This window comes from Sturnira hondurensis, unplaced genomic scaffold, assembly GCF_014824575.4.
Source record: "Sturnira hondurensis isolate 20B ecotype Veracruz unplaced genomic scaffold, ASM1482457v3 Scaffold0004622, whole genome shotgun sequence".
NCBI lineage: Eukaryota > Metazoa > Chordata > Mammalia > Chiroptera > Phyllostomidae > Sturnira > Sturnira hondurensis.
In genome coordinates this window covers 1968285-1981947 of record NW_028077253.1, presented here as the reverse complement: position 1 = coordinate 1981947, position 13663 = coordinate 1968285, and positions in this window count along the sequence as shown.

The window sequence follows — 13663 nt, the reverse complement described above, 5'->3', positions numbered from 1 at the left end:
AAGAGAAAGAAAGAACACTATGCACAGGACACACAAGCAAAAAGTCCTCGGGTCATAAGGAGTAAGGGTGATAGGATTAGGCTGGAGAGGTTGCTAGTTACATGTGAAAGGTTTTGCTTTTTCTTATAGGAAGCACTGAAATTTTTTAAGTGGTGGAGGAACATGAGCAGACCCACATTTCTGAAAGACCTGTAAGGTTACTCTGGCTATAATATAGTGAAAAACTGGAGAATAAAATAATGAGCTAGAGCAGATAACTTAGAGGCAATTTCTGTGGTCCAATCTGTAGATGATGGTTGTTTTATGGAGGCTGATAGCAGTTTGGGAAAACAAAGTGTTGGATTAGATATGGGGAATATGATGAACATTTCATAGATGGCCCATGGGATAAATTATTCTTGAATTATTTGTGTGGAACTGGGTTTGGGGTTTTAGTTTAGGACACAAATGTTAGTGCAGGAAAGTGGGGGCTGTTTTTATTATAATGGGAAAAAAGACACAATAGGTGAGGATGCAGGTAAATTGTAAAATATTTTATTTATTTACTTATTTATTTTTAGAAAGAAGGGAAGGGAGGGAGAAAGAGAGGGAGAGAAACATCCATGTGTGTGAGAGATATATTGATCGATTGCCTCTCAGAGATGCCCCACCTGGGGACAAAACTCCCAACCCAAGGATGTGCCCTGATAGGGAATCAAAGTGGTGCCCTTTCACTTTGTGGGTGGATGCCCAACCCACTGAAGCACACTAGTCAGCGCTTGGATACAGGTAAATTTTAAATTGGAGGCAGGAAGGTTAATGGGCTCCAATGTGGTGACTGTTTTCCTTTACCACAAAGAGAGGTAAATTTAAGTCCTGAGGTTGAAGAGGAGCACAGTGAGGTGTTAAGTTTAGCAAAGTAGAGAAAAATTGAAGTAACAGTTGAAAATAAGGCTAGATAAGCAGAAAAATTTCTGGCCAATGGGCTTCTAATTCCAAAGATGAAAGTAAATTCTTCGTCAATTGAAAGGCATCTTGCACCATGCAGAAAACCATCACCCTCTCCATTATTTTGAAAAATTAACTGGATTTGGGGAGAAATATCAGGGTAAAGGGAAATATGATGACTTTTTTCCTCCTGCCATACTGAGTCTGGCACCAAGGAAATGTTTTCTCAAAGTGAATTTTCCAGGAGGGTAGTTGAGTGCTGACAAAAGTGAGTAGATGAGATCTGACAGAAATTCAGGAACACCTCCTTAATGATGAAAGGATAAGGTTTGGAAGTGAGTGAGGGTGAACCCTGGATATGATTTTTGCTACTGTGTTTAACAGCAATCAAAATGTTCATTTGCAAGTTGTGAAAGTCACCCAGCGAAAGAAGTATCAGGGAAGGGACTAGGGGTGACCACATCAGTTATTTGGCACGGAGCAGGGATATGTACTATAGAAATTTGTGGGCTCTCATAAAATCATCACACACAGAGAAGAGTCTATACAGGGACAATATTCCTCACAACTCTCACTTTCTTCTTCTCTCTGGCTGCCAAATCATTGAAATGTCTATCATCTGTCCTTCCTCCTAATGTGCTACCTGGGTCAAAGAGGTGATCCAGGAGGAATCCTCTCACCAGGCCAGGGAATGCCAACTGAAATTGCATGGAGAATGATCAGTAAAATCCAAATATCAAGTTAATGGAAGGAGAGAACATATGAGAAGATGCGATGGAAGAGCATAATTTTGAAAGCTTTAATTACAAAAAACCAGAAGTAAAAATTAGAGAGCATATGATATTTGCTCACAGTAATGTTTAAGAACATATGACTATATAACTAAGATATAGGATATAAGATATGGTAAGAAAGGAAGGATGTAAAGTTGAAATTAAAGGAATGTTAGATATAAATATTAATAAAGAAATTACAATTACTTAGCATATTAAAAACCTGCACTCAAAACAGTAATGAGGAAAATTAACATAAAAAATCATAAAAAAGGAGGGAAACTCAAGATGCATGTTTTATTAGGTAGAGAGGAAATATAAAGAGATAACATTATGAGAAATTATAACTGTGAAGGCCAGAAAACAGACATGCAGCAGCAAAGATAATCAAATATCTGAAGATCAGATCAAAAGAAATGAAACAAATAGCAACAGAAGATGTAATAAGGGAAAACTTTTTGTAGGAAAACAGAGTTGCACTTGTAAATAAAAATGAGAAGAAATGTAATTGAATTTTTTCTAAAATATGTTATTTTTACAGATTAGAAAAGAGATCAAAATAATATTTACTGAATTTCATTTTAAGTATAATGTGTTGATCTGGAGTGTATTGTCATGTGTGAAGTAGAATCAAAGCAAACTTTTATTGGTTGGTGCCACCTTGTGATGAAAATGTTGTCTCTCAGTGTGAACTTTAATTCCCTATGTAAATTAAAGCAATAGAGCCAGTGAAAATTATTATTCTTTTTTAAAAAAAGATTTTATTTATTTATTTTTAGAAAGAGGAAAAGAGAAAGAGAAAGAGAGGGAAACATCAATGTGTGGTTGCCTCTCATGCAACCCAGGCATGTGCCCTGACTGGAAATCGAACAGAAGACCCTTTGGTTTGCAGGCTGGCACTCAATCAATTGAGCCACACCAGCCAGGGCAGATTTGTTTTTATCTTGGCATGATTTATGAATAAATAAGGTAATAAGACAAGAAAAACCTCCTCCATTTAATTTAAAAAATCATGGTACTACTGAAGTTCAGCCCATATATTTTTGCTGGATATTTTAATTCAGAACTCGACCTATGTCATTGTTGTTATTTAACAAGCAACTGAGAAAATTCGAGATGCAAAACTAACATAATACACATCTCTTGTATTCTATAGGCATTTAAGGGGGAAAAACCAGATGTTGAAAGTATTTGTCTTAGTGACAAGATTATGAGAAATCAGCCATTTGTCCCTTTCTTCCTTGTCACCCACTCTTTATATATATTTTTTATTAATTATGCTATTACAGTTCTCTTCACTCCCCTCTGCCCTGCACACCCTCTCCCACCCACATTCCCCCCTTTAGTTCATGTCCATGGGTGGTACATATAAGTTCTTTAGCTTCCACATTTCCTGTACTATTGTTACCCTGCCCCTGTCTATTTTCTACCTACCATCTATGCTACTTATTCTCTTTACCTTTTCCCCCTCTCTCCCCTTCCCACTCCCCTGTTGATAACCCTCCCTGTGATCTACATTTCTGTGGTTCTGTTCCTGTTGTAGTTGTTTGCTTAGTTTGCTTGCTTCTTTTTTTAGGTGTGGTTGTTACTAACTGTGAGTTTGTTGTCATTTTACTGTTCATATTTTTTATCTTCTTTTTCTTAGATAAGTCTCTTTACCATTTCATATCATAAGGGCTTGGTGATGATGAACTCCTTGAATTTGACCTTATCTGAGAAGCTTTATCTGCCCTTCCATTCTAAATGAAAGCTTTGTTGGATAGAGTAATCTTGGATGTAGGTCTTTGGGTTTCATGACTCAGAATACTTCTTTCCAGCCCCTTCTTGCCTGGAAGGTCTCTTTTGAGAAGTCAGCTGGCAGTCTGATGGGAATTCCTCTGTAGGTAACTCTCCTCATCTCTTGCTGCTTCTAGGATTCTCTCCTTCATTTTCACCTTGGCTAATGTAATTATGATGTGGCTTGGTGTGTTTCTCCTTGTGTCCAACTTCTTTGGGACTTTCTGAGCTTCCTGGACTTCCCAGAAGTCTATTTCCTTTGCCAGATTGGGGGAGTTCTCCTTTATTATTTATTCAAATAACTCTTCCACTTGCTGCTCTCCCTCTTCTAGTACCCGTATAATTCAGATGTTGGAATGTTTAAAGATGTCCTGGAGGTTCCTAAGCCTCTCCTCATTTTTTTTGAATTCTTATTTTTTCATTCTTTTCTGATTGGATGTTTCTTTATTCCTTCTGGTCCACACTGTTGATTTGAGTCCCAGTTTCCTTCCCATCACTATTGGTTCTCTGTGCATTTTCCTTCATTTCACTTAGTGTAGCCTTCATTTTTTCACCTAATTTGTGACCAAATTTAACCAATTCTGTGAGCATCCTTATTATCAGTGTTTTGAACTGTGCATCTGATAGATTGGCTATCTCTTCATCACTTAGTTGTATTTTTTGTGGAGCTTTGATGTATTCTTTTGTTTGGGTCATTTTTTCTCTCTTGACACACCAGTTACATAGTGAGGGGTGGAGCCTTAGGTGTTCACCAGGGTGGAGCAGCCCACATTGCTGCATTGTGATGCTATATGTGGGGCAGAAGTCCGAGAGAGAACAATGGTGCTTGCTTCTCTCTCTGCAGGATTTCAGTCACTTTCTCTGCTTCACAGAAGCAAATGGGGCCCTTCTGTTGCTGATTCGCATGTGGGTGGCCTTGTGTACATTCTAGGACCCTGTGGGTCTCTCCAATGAACTCTCCTGTGAGGTGGGGACTTTCTTCCGCTGCTGCCTCAACCCCTACAGGTGTTTTCAATTAGTGGTTTGAGGCTTTATTTCCCTGCACAGGAGTCCTGGGTTGTGCAGCCTGTTTCGCTCCCCAGTTGTTTCTCCCAGTTTATCTGCATGCAAATGTGGGACCACCCAGTCTGCAATCTGCTGCCTGGCCAGGTCCTCCAGCTGTTGCTTTGCTAGCCAGTTGTAGCCTTGTGCACCCCGCTCCACAATCTGCCACCTCACTGGGTCTGCCAGCTGCCGCCTTGCCTGTCCCGGTCCTCCAGCTACTGCCTTGCTGCAAGTCCTCTCTGTCTGGCTGCCTGTCTCCACCTCTCCTACTGGTATGGATGAGTGTGTTTTCCTTAACTCCTTGCTTGTCGGACTTCCATACAGTTCAGTTTTCTGTCAGTTATGGTTGTTTTTCGTTTTTAAATTGTTGTTGTTCTTCTTTTGGTTGTTTGAGGAGGCACAGTGTGTCTACCTTCCCCTCCATCTTGGCTGGATGTCTTCCCATTGTTAATAAATAGGCCTTGGATCATTGTTTAAGTGCATCTGTTCAGTTAGGCTAGCTTTAGGATATTAATAAACAATTCAGTGGAAAAATACAGGTAGATAGTCATATATTTTTAAACCTAATGATAAGCCAAAGGAACATAAACTTCAACAATACCTAATTTGTCCTTTAAATGGATTTTTTTTAAAAAATGGTTACTTTATAATTTAGGATTTATGGGATTAAAATGGCTTTAGTTTTCTGAGTTTTCTGGGAGGTAATGGTCTATGTGCATCAAAAGCTTAAAGTGTGGCCTAATGATTAAATTTCCCAGAATCTGAAAGAATCAAAGATTCAAACCAAGATTTATGTGCAAATGTTTTTGTTCATTTTGATGTTAGTTATATAGCAAAATGCTAGAAATGCCTTAATGAATAATATAGGGAATTACTACATTAATTGAATAAATTGTTTATATGATGCACACTACTAAAAAATCACATTTTAGAAGAGTATTAAGTTGAGTGAAAAACACCCACACTATGTTGTGAATACTATCTTTGTATTATGAAACAATATTTACAATATGAATCCAATTTCTGTAAAAAAAGTTTGTGTGTACCTAAGAAAAGTCTTTAAAAGCCACGAATGCCAAAAATGTTAATGATTATCACTGGATGATGAAACTACAGGGTGTTTTTTCTCTTTCAATCAATTAAACTTATCCCAAGTTTTTGAAAAAATAATATATATATATACATTAATAATATTAGCTACTTTTTATATTTCTTCAGGGTATTTCTATGGTGCTCACTTTTTCAGGAAATATTTTTATTTGTAACACCTGATTTAATATCAACCCACCTTCTCTTTTCATACTCCACTTTACTTGGCTATTTCTTACAGGTTGTGTTATGATGTGTTGAAGTCTATCTTTTTTTCAGTTCTAAGCTGCTTAAATTTAAAGGCTATGTAAAGTCCATGGCTTATATTTCATCATTTTATGTATAAACTGTATATACTCTGGAAATATAGGCTAAAATATGAAGATTACAAAGTGTAGAAATTGCATGATCTTTCAGGCACTGAGTAAACTACAGAACAGATTCATTTTTTTAGAGTTTTAAAATAATTTAAAACTATTGTTCAATTACAGTTGTTCCCATTCCACCCCCCTCTATTACTCTCCCTTATTCTATTCACACCCACCTTCCACATTCAATCCTCCCTCCCCCACTGTTGTCCTTGTCCATGGGTACTTATACCTGTTCTTTGACTAGTCCCTTCCCTTTCTTTCCCCCATTATCCTCCTCCCCTCTGGTTACTGTTAGTTTGTTCTTTGTTTCCATGTCTCTGGTTCTATTTTGCTTGGTTGTTTTGTTGTTTAGGTTCCTGTTAAAGGTGAGATCATATGGTATTTGTCCTTCACAGCCTGGCTTATTTCACTTAGCACAATACTCTCCAGTTCCATCTGTGCTGTTGCGAAGGGTAGGACCTTTTTCTTTATATATTCATCTGTTGATAGACATTCACGTTGCTTCCATGCCTTGACAGTTGTGAATAATGCTGCAATGAACATGGGAGTATACAGTAGGTACCTCTTTGAGATCTTGATTTCAATTTCTTTGAATATATACCTAGCAGTGGAATTGCTGGGTCATATGGTTACTCTATGCTTATATTTCTGAGGAACCTCCATACTGTTTTTCATAGTGGCTATATCAGTGCATATTACCACCAACAGTGCACAGATTTCCCTTTGCTCCACATCCTCACCAACACACACACACACACACACACTTTTTATAATAGTCATACTAACACATGTGAGGTGATGTCTCATTGTAGTAATTTTTAAAGTAACAAATGGATTTAACCACGGAAGCAAGAATATGGAAAATGGGAGTAATGTTACAGTGAAGTAGAAAGGATCATCCTGGGGCTGTAAGATTGAAGTTTGTTCTCTTTTGGGAATTAGTAATAGGGCCTTTTACAAGTCACTTCTCATCTATGTCAAAGGGGGCATTTGGATTAGATTATTTTCAAAGCTTCTTTCAACTTTGACAATCTGGAATCCTGAGGATGAATTTAACAATATTTGACAGTATTAAGATGAACCCAGAGCTTGGGGTTATATTTTTCTCTTTATTTTGTAAGTTTTTCTTGCCTACAGTGGAAATTTTTCTAGTCTTGGGACCCAAACATTTTATCTATGCAACCAGTAGCAAATGAAATTGACATGGAAATAGGAAAATGGCCTTATATGTAGTTCTCAAATATTTAATAAGTGAGGATGAAGGGGAAGCAACTGTAGATACACGTGGTGGAGATGGTCTGTGAACTCATACCAGCTCTTGAGGGAAGCAATACAGAAAAGCAGTACACTCCATAGTTACAGAGAAGCCTTTTTTCCAGTAATAGGCTAACTTAAAATATAATTTTTGTTATCAAATATAACTTTCTGGACTATTTACATATAACAAAGAAGCAACACTGTCTCAAGTTGAAATGCAATGTGTAATAAACTCTCATATTAGTAACTATCATTTCCTCCCTACTGAAATGTCAAGGTTACATTTGCTGAAGTTTACCGCAATACAGAGATCTTTGAAAACCTTGTCTGTGGCTGATTACAGAGAGCCAACCAATATGAAGAAAACAATGACTAAAGTTCATAATGTTATTGAAAGTGATTTCAGTTTAAATAAGATTTTACTAAATCAAGACATTTTTTCCAGTAATTCTATCTCTGATTCAACAAAGGAAATAGGACCATTCTAGATGTTTAAGTTATAGGTAAGTATGGCCCTTAGGCTTAATTCAGCCTTCTGTTTAATTATTAGATACCCCCAAGATAATCTTTATGAGAACCACATTTTATGCTTTAAAAATGGCACTTCAAGTTTTTTTATTGCTTGTTCTTTTTGTATTATTGTTCAAGTACAGTTGTTCCCATTTCCCCCCTCATTATTCTCCCCTGCACTACTCGCCCCCACCTTGCTCATTCAATATTTCCCACCCTGTTGTCTATGCCTATGGGTCCTGTATACATGTGCCTTGACGACCCTTCCCCTTTATTCCCATATTACCCCTCTCCCCCTCCTTTCTGGTTACTGTCAGTTTGTTCTTCATTTCCATGTCTTTGGTTACATTTTGCTTGCTTGCTTGTTTTGTTGATTAGGTTCCACTTACAGGTGAGGTCAAATGGTTTGACCTTTTGTCCTTCTTTCTCCTACATAGAATTCCCTTGTGTAAATGTATCACAGTTTTTTTGATCCACTCATTTATTGATGGGCACTTAAGTTGCTTCCAGCACTTGGCTATTGTAAATTGTGCTTCTATGAACATTGGGGTGCATAGGTTATTTTGAATTAGTGTTTCAGGGTTCTTAGGGTATATTCCCAGCAGAATTTCAAGTTTTTGATGGCAAGAGACTTACAGGTGATAAGAGGTAAATAATATTTGAAAATAGCTTCTGATCTAGGAAATAAAATACAACATTTTTATTTCTCAGGATAAAATTTTTATTTTTTATTATTTATTTATTTATTTTATTTAATTCTTGTTCAAGTACAGTTTTCTGTCTTATATTCCCAGCCCTGCCTGCCCCCCAGTGCTCCCCACTTCCCTCCCATTTTCACCCCCCACCTTAGTTATTGTCCATGTGTCCTTTATACTTGTTCATGTGAGTCCTTCCCCTTTTCCCCTGTGATTCTCTCCCCTCTCCCCTCTGGTCCCTGTCAGCCTATTCCATATTTCAGTGTGTTTGGTCGTATTTTGCTTGCTTGCTTGTTTTGTTGTTTAGATTCCTGTTAACGGTGATATCATATGGTATTTGTCTTTCACCACCTGGCTTATTTCACTCAGCATAATGCTTTCCAGTTCCATCCATGATGTTGCAAAGGGTAGGAGCTCCTTCTTCCTTTCTGCAGCATAGAATTCCATTGTGTAAATGTACCATAGTTTTTTGATCCAGTCATTGACCAATGGGCATCTAGGTTGCTTCCAACTCTTGGCTATCGTNTAAAGTGGTATCTCATTGTGATTTTAATTTGCATCTCTCTGATAGCTAGTGATATCAAGCATCTTTTCATGTGTCTCTGGATCCTCTGTATGTTCTCCTTGGGGAACTGTCTGTTCAAGTCCTTTGCCCATTTTTTAATTGGGTTGCTCGTCTTCTTTGAGTGCCACAGACTCTGGGAGCCTTGGGCTGCCAGAAATTTTTATTTTTTAAAACGTTAAAATGAGGCAAATAGGGGATTTCAAAAGATTTAGTTTATAGATATTAGAAATTGGATTAAATTTAAAATAATTCTATGTAATATATATATATATATATATATATATATATATATATACCATATTTTCAGAGTATAAGATGTACTTCCCCCACCACCAAAATTTGGGAGGAATAACGGTTATTAATGCTGCTGTTGAGTTCTGGTTACATTTACATTGGTGAAATATTATGTTATTTATGGTATTAAATACTTTACCACATTTTTTGCTTCAAAATTTTTTTTACCTATTTTCCTCCTCTAAAACCTAGGTGTGTCTTATGGTCCAAAAAATACGTAAGTACAACATATGATCAGTATGTTGACTTTTGTTTACTTCTATCATACTTCTATTACTGTTCTTTGTGTACATGTCCTGTGTGTGTATACATATGCTTGCAAACATTCCATGAGTATATAATTCTATGACACTCTCTTTCTTCCCTGCCTGTATGGCTCAGTGGATTGAATGCCAGCCTACAAACCAAAGGGTTTCCAGTTCAATTCCCAGTCAGGGCACGTGCCTGGGTTTCAGGCCAGGTCTCCAGTAGGGGTTGCATGAGAGGCAACCGCATATTGATGTTTCTCTTTCTTTCTTTCTTTCTTTCTTTCTTTCTTTCTTTCTTTCTTTCTTTCTTTCTTTCTTCTTTCTTTCTTTCTTTCTCCCTCACTTCCCCACTTACACGTGATAAGACACTTCCCCTGTCTAAAAATAAATAAATAGCCCTGGTTGGTGTAGCTCAGTGGATTGAGTGTGGGCTGTGAACCAAAGGGTCGCTGGTTCGATTCCCAGTCAGGGCACATGCCTGGGTTGTGGGCCAGGTCCCCAGTGGGGGCCAAGTGAGAGGCAATTACAAACTGATGTTTCTCTCTCTCTCTTTCTCCTGCCTTTCTCCTCTTTCTAAAACTAAATAAATAAAATATCTAAATAAATAAATAAATAAAGTCGTCAACAATAAAATAAAATAAAAATATTTCTCCCATTGACCAGTTGTATTTGTCTCTTTTTCAGAGTTTTTTCTTCTCTTCCCCTACCTTCTACATCTATCCTTTTCCTTATTTGGTCATAATATAAATCAGGGAATCTATGGCTGATGGGCCAAATCCGGCCCCCTGCCTGCTTTTGTAAATAGATTTCATTGGAACACTGCCATTCCCAATTTCTTTATATATGGTCTAAGTCTGCTTTTTCACTACAAAGGCAGATTTCAGTATTTGTGACACACACACTGTATGATATGACCCATAAAAATGGAAATAGTTACTATCTGGCTCTGTATGAAAAAAGTTTACTGACTCCTGAATTAGGTGATAAGTGTATTTTTCAAGGGTTTTTTGTTGTTAAATATGCAATGAAGGGACAGGAGCCTCCGGGAAGGTTGCCTGCCAGCATTTCCTGAAAGGAGGATCTGTTTTTACATATTGTAAGCAGTTGTCTTAATCAATTCCTTGTAAATCCCTGGTAAAATGTATCTGAGAGTTTTTCTCATTCTTGTAAGAAACTTTCCCCATCAATTAAATTGCAAGCTCGATAGGAGCTGAAAAATTTTACTGCTGTTATTTTTCTTCCATTTTTCACTGTAACTAGTCATCAAACAGTAACACCATTCTTAGCATGGGATAAGAAGAAATCCTGACATGTTTCCTGTGCTCTTCAGAGAATGGGTCTTTTACCAACAATGTCCCTACCTAGGGGTCCACTTGAAACTCAGGTCTCTCCCAGCTCATCCTACACCACACTTCGGCTTCCAAGGTATGAGATGGCTTTTTTCTTGGTTCTGTGCATTTGAGGATGGACACTGCTGGTGTGTTCACTTCTAGGCCTGAGAATTGACTAAGAAGTGGTTCTGCAGAGGAGTTTAGGTGGATGGAGAATGGAGGATAGAGGTTCATGGTGGTGGGCTGTGTGTCCACATGTCTATGTATGTGACCACTTCTGAAAGATAGTGAAGGTGAGGGGAAGAAAAGATGGTCAGGGGGAGACTAGTCCTTTCTTTATTGCTCAAAGTAAAAGGACACAATATATATTACTTCTCTGTTAGCTGATTTATAGCTTTCTATGTGACCCACAAATTTTAGATGTTGCTTAGTCTAACAGATTGCCTTATTTAATACAGATAATTAAAACAAATCTGTGAATCAATTTATAATTTGAAAACTATGAAATGTTCTAAAGTTATTATGATTATAATATGTTTAATGTAATTGTTGTTCAAGTACAGTTTTCTGTGTTTTACTCCCATCCCAGCCCACCCTCCTCAGTGCTCCCCCCTCCCTCCCATTTCCACCCTCCTTAGTTGTTGTTCATGTGTCCTTTATACTAGTTCCTGTAAATCCTTCCCCTTTTCCCCCTGAAATTTCCTCCCCTCTCCCTTCTGGTCACTGTCCACCTATTCCCTATTTCAGTGCCTTTGGCTATATTTTGTTTGCTTGTTTCTTTTGTTGTTTAGCTTCCTGTTAAAGGTGAGGTCATATGGTATTTGTCCTTCACCACCTGGCTTATTTCACTCAGCATAATGTTTTCCATTATAATATTTTAATACATTTTTCATATATTCAAGGAGCTTTTAGCTGCTGCAAAATACTTTATATATTTATTACATAATTAATTTGTTACATAAATTTTTTTAAAGATTTTATTTATTTATTTATTTATAGAGGGGAAGGAGAGAGGGAGAGAAACATCAATGTATGGTTGCCTTTTGTGCATCCCCTGCTGGTAGTTAGCCTGCAAGGAACCGGTTTGCAACCCAGGCATGTGCCCTGACTGGGAATCGAACCGCGATCCTCTGGTCTGCAGGCCTGCGCTCAATCCACTGAGCTACGCCAGCCAGGGCTTGTTACATAAATTTTAACATAATTGATATGTGATATGTTATAAATCTAACTAACTGAGTCCAATGGTTATCAGACTTTAGTTTTCATTGAAGTTAATGAGGTTGCTTATTGAAAATGCTATCAGAAATACTACAAGAGTCATGGCACCTATCTCAGATACCTAAATAATTACAAAGGGATACTTTTTTCCTGTTGTTTGACACCTGACATTAACTCCAGTGTTTGCCTGTTTGTGCATTACGTGTGTTGGTATTGAAAGCTCATGGTTACATCTATATTCAGTTGCTTCTCTGACTCATCAATGACTCTAGTTGGGTTTTTTCTTCCCCGGGGAGAGATAAAAGGTGTTTGGAGGCTCTTCCTGGTAAAATACAAACTTAACATATATCAAGGTAGAAGCCCAATCCTCAAAGAACAACCAATATTTTCCAAGTATGCACATCTCTCTCTAGGGTTCCTCCAGAGAGAAGTCTGAGGGCTTCCCCCTATGTCTACCATGGCTGAAGGGCAGTCAAGATCAATTTGAGCTGTAAGTTTGTCTGAAACATGTGTATGTGACCACTTGTGATCACAGGCGGTTTATCTTAATACTACTTTGGACATTTCACTTTTGGTAAGTAACTCTTCTAGAGTGCATGGGCCTTTTCACCTAAAGTTTGACATGATTGCGTGGCTCTGTGCACACAGAAATACGATGTTTCAGGCATAGGTTGTCTAATTCTGCTTCAAAGTGGGACTTGAACACATCAGCAAGCTTGTAGAATGAGAATATTTATAGAGAAAGCAATCTTCTTTACACTAATTTTCTGTGTGGTGGTGTTACCCAGGTGGCTCAGAAGAGTTAGTGCACTTCCCTAAGTGTCCAACTTACTACTAGTGAGTAACTGAGGAAATGGGGAGTAAAGGGCCCAGTATCAGGTAAGTCAGCAAATCTGCAGCAAGTCATACACCCTTGTTTATGTAAGTCCTATAATACCAATGAAACTTTCCGTTTAGAGAATATATAGCTTAGAGGAAGAATGGATTGACATACAACTTTTATATTTGGGTTGTAAGCTTCATATGTAATAGATCCAAATTGCTTAGTCCTGACAAAATAACAGTAAAAGGTAAAATGGGCATATCCTAACTTTCAAACCTAGAATGACTCACAAATTGGGTCTTTTGCCCTACAGTTGTACAGAACAGCTATCATTTCAATTGCTGTTAACATTGCATGGGCAGTGCAAAAAAAATTACAAAAGAGAAAAAAGAAAAGAATGAGACTCACTTCCTTGGTTGATTAAAGTGGGATCATTGTACTGACTTTCTGCTGTTTTCCATGGAAAACTCGTTTCATATTTAAATAATAGCACCCCCATAAAGAAGCCCTGGAAGCAGAGGAAAGTAATAAAATAAATAGAATAAACTCATAAAAACTAGTTCCTCCTGGGAAGAGGAGGAGTGGGATGTGGTTGAACCCGGGACAAAGGTAGGAGGGGTATATTTTTCTATATCTTTTAAAATATTTTCATTTTTGAATTTCCAACTATACTATATATTGAAAAACTAAATTAAAAACATTAAATAAGGAAAGGGATCAGATAGAAAATTGGTCAATGGAA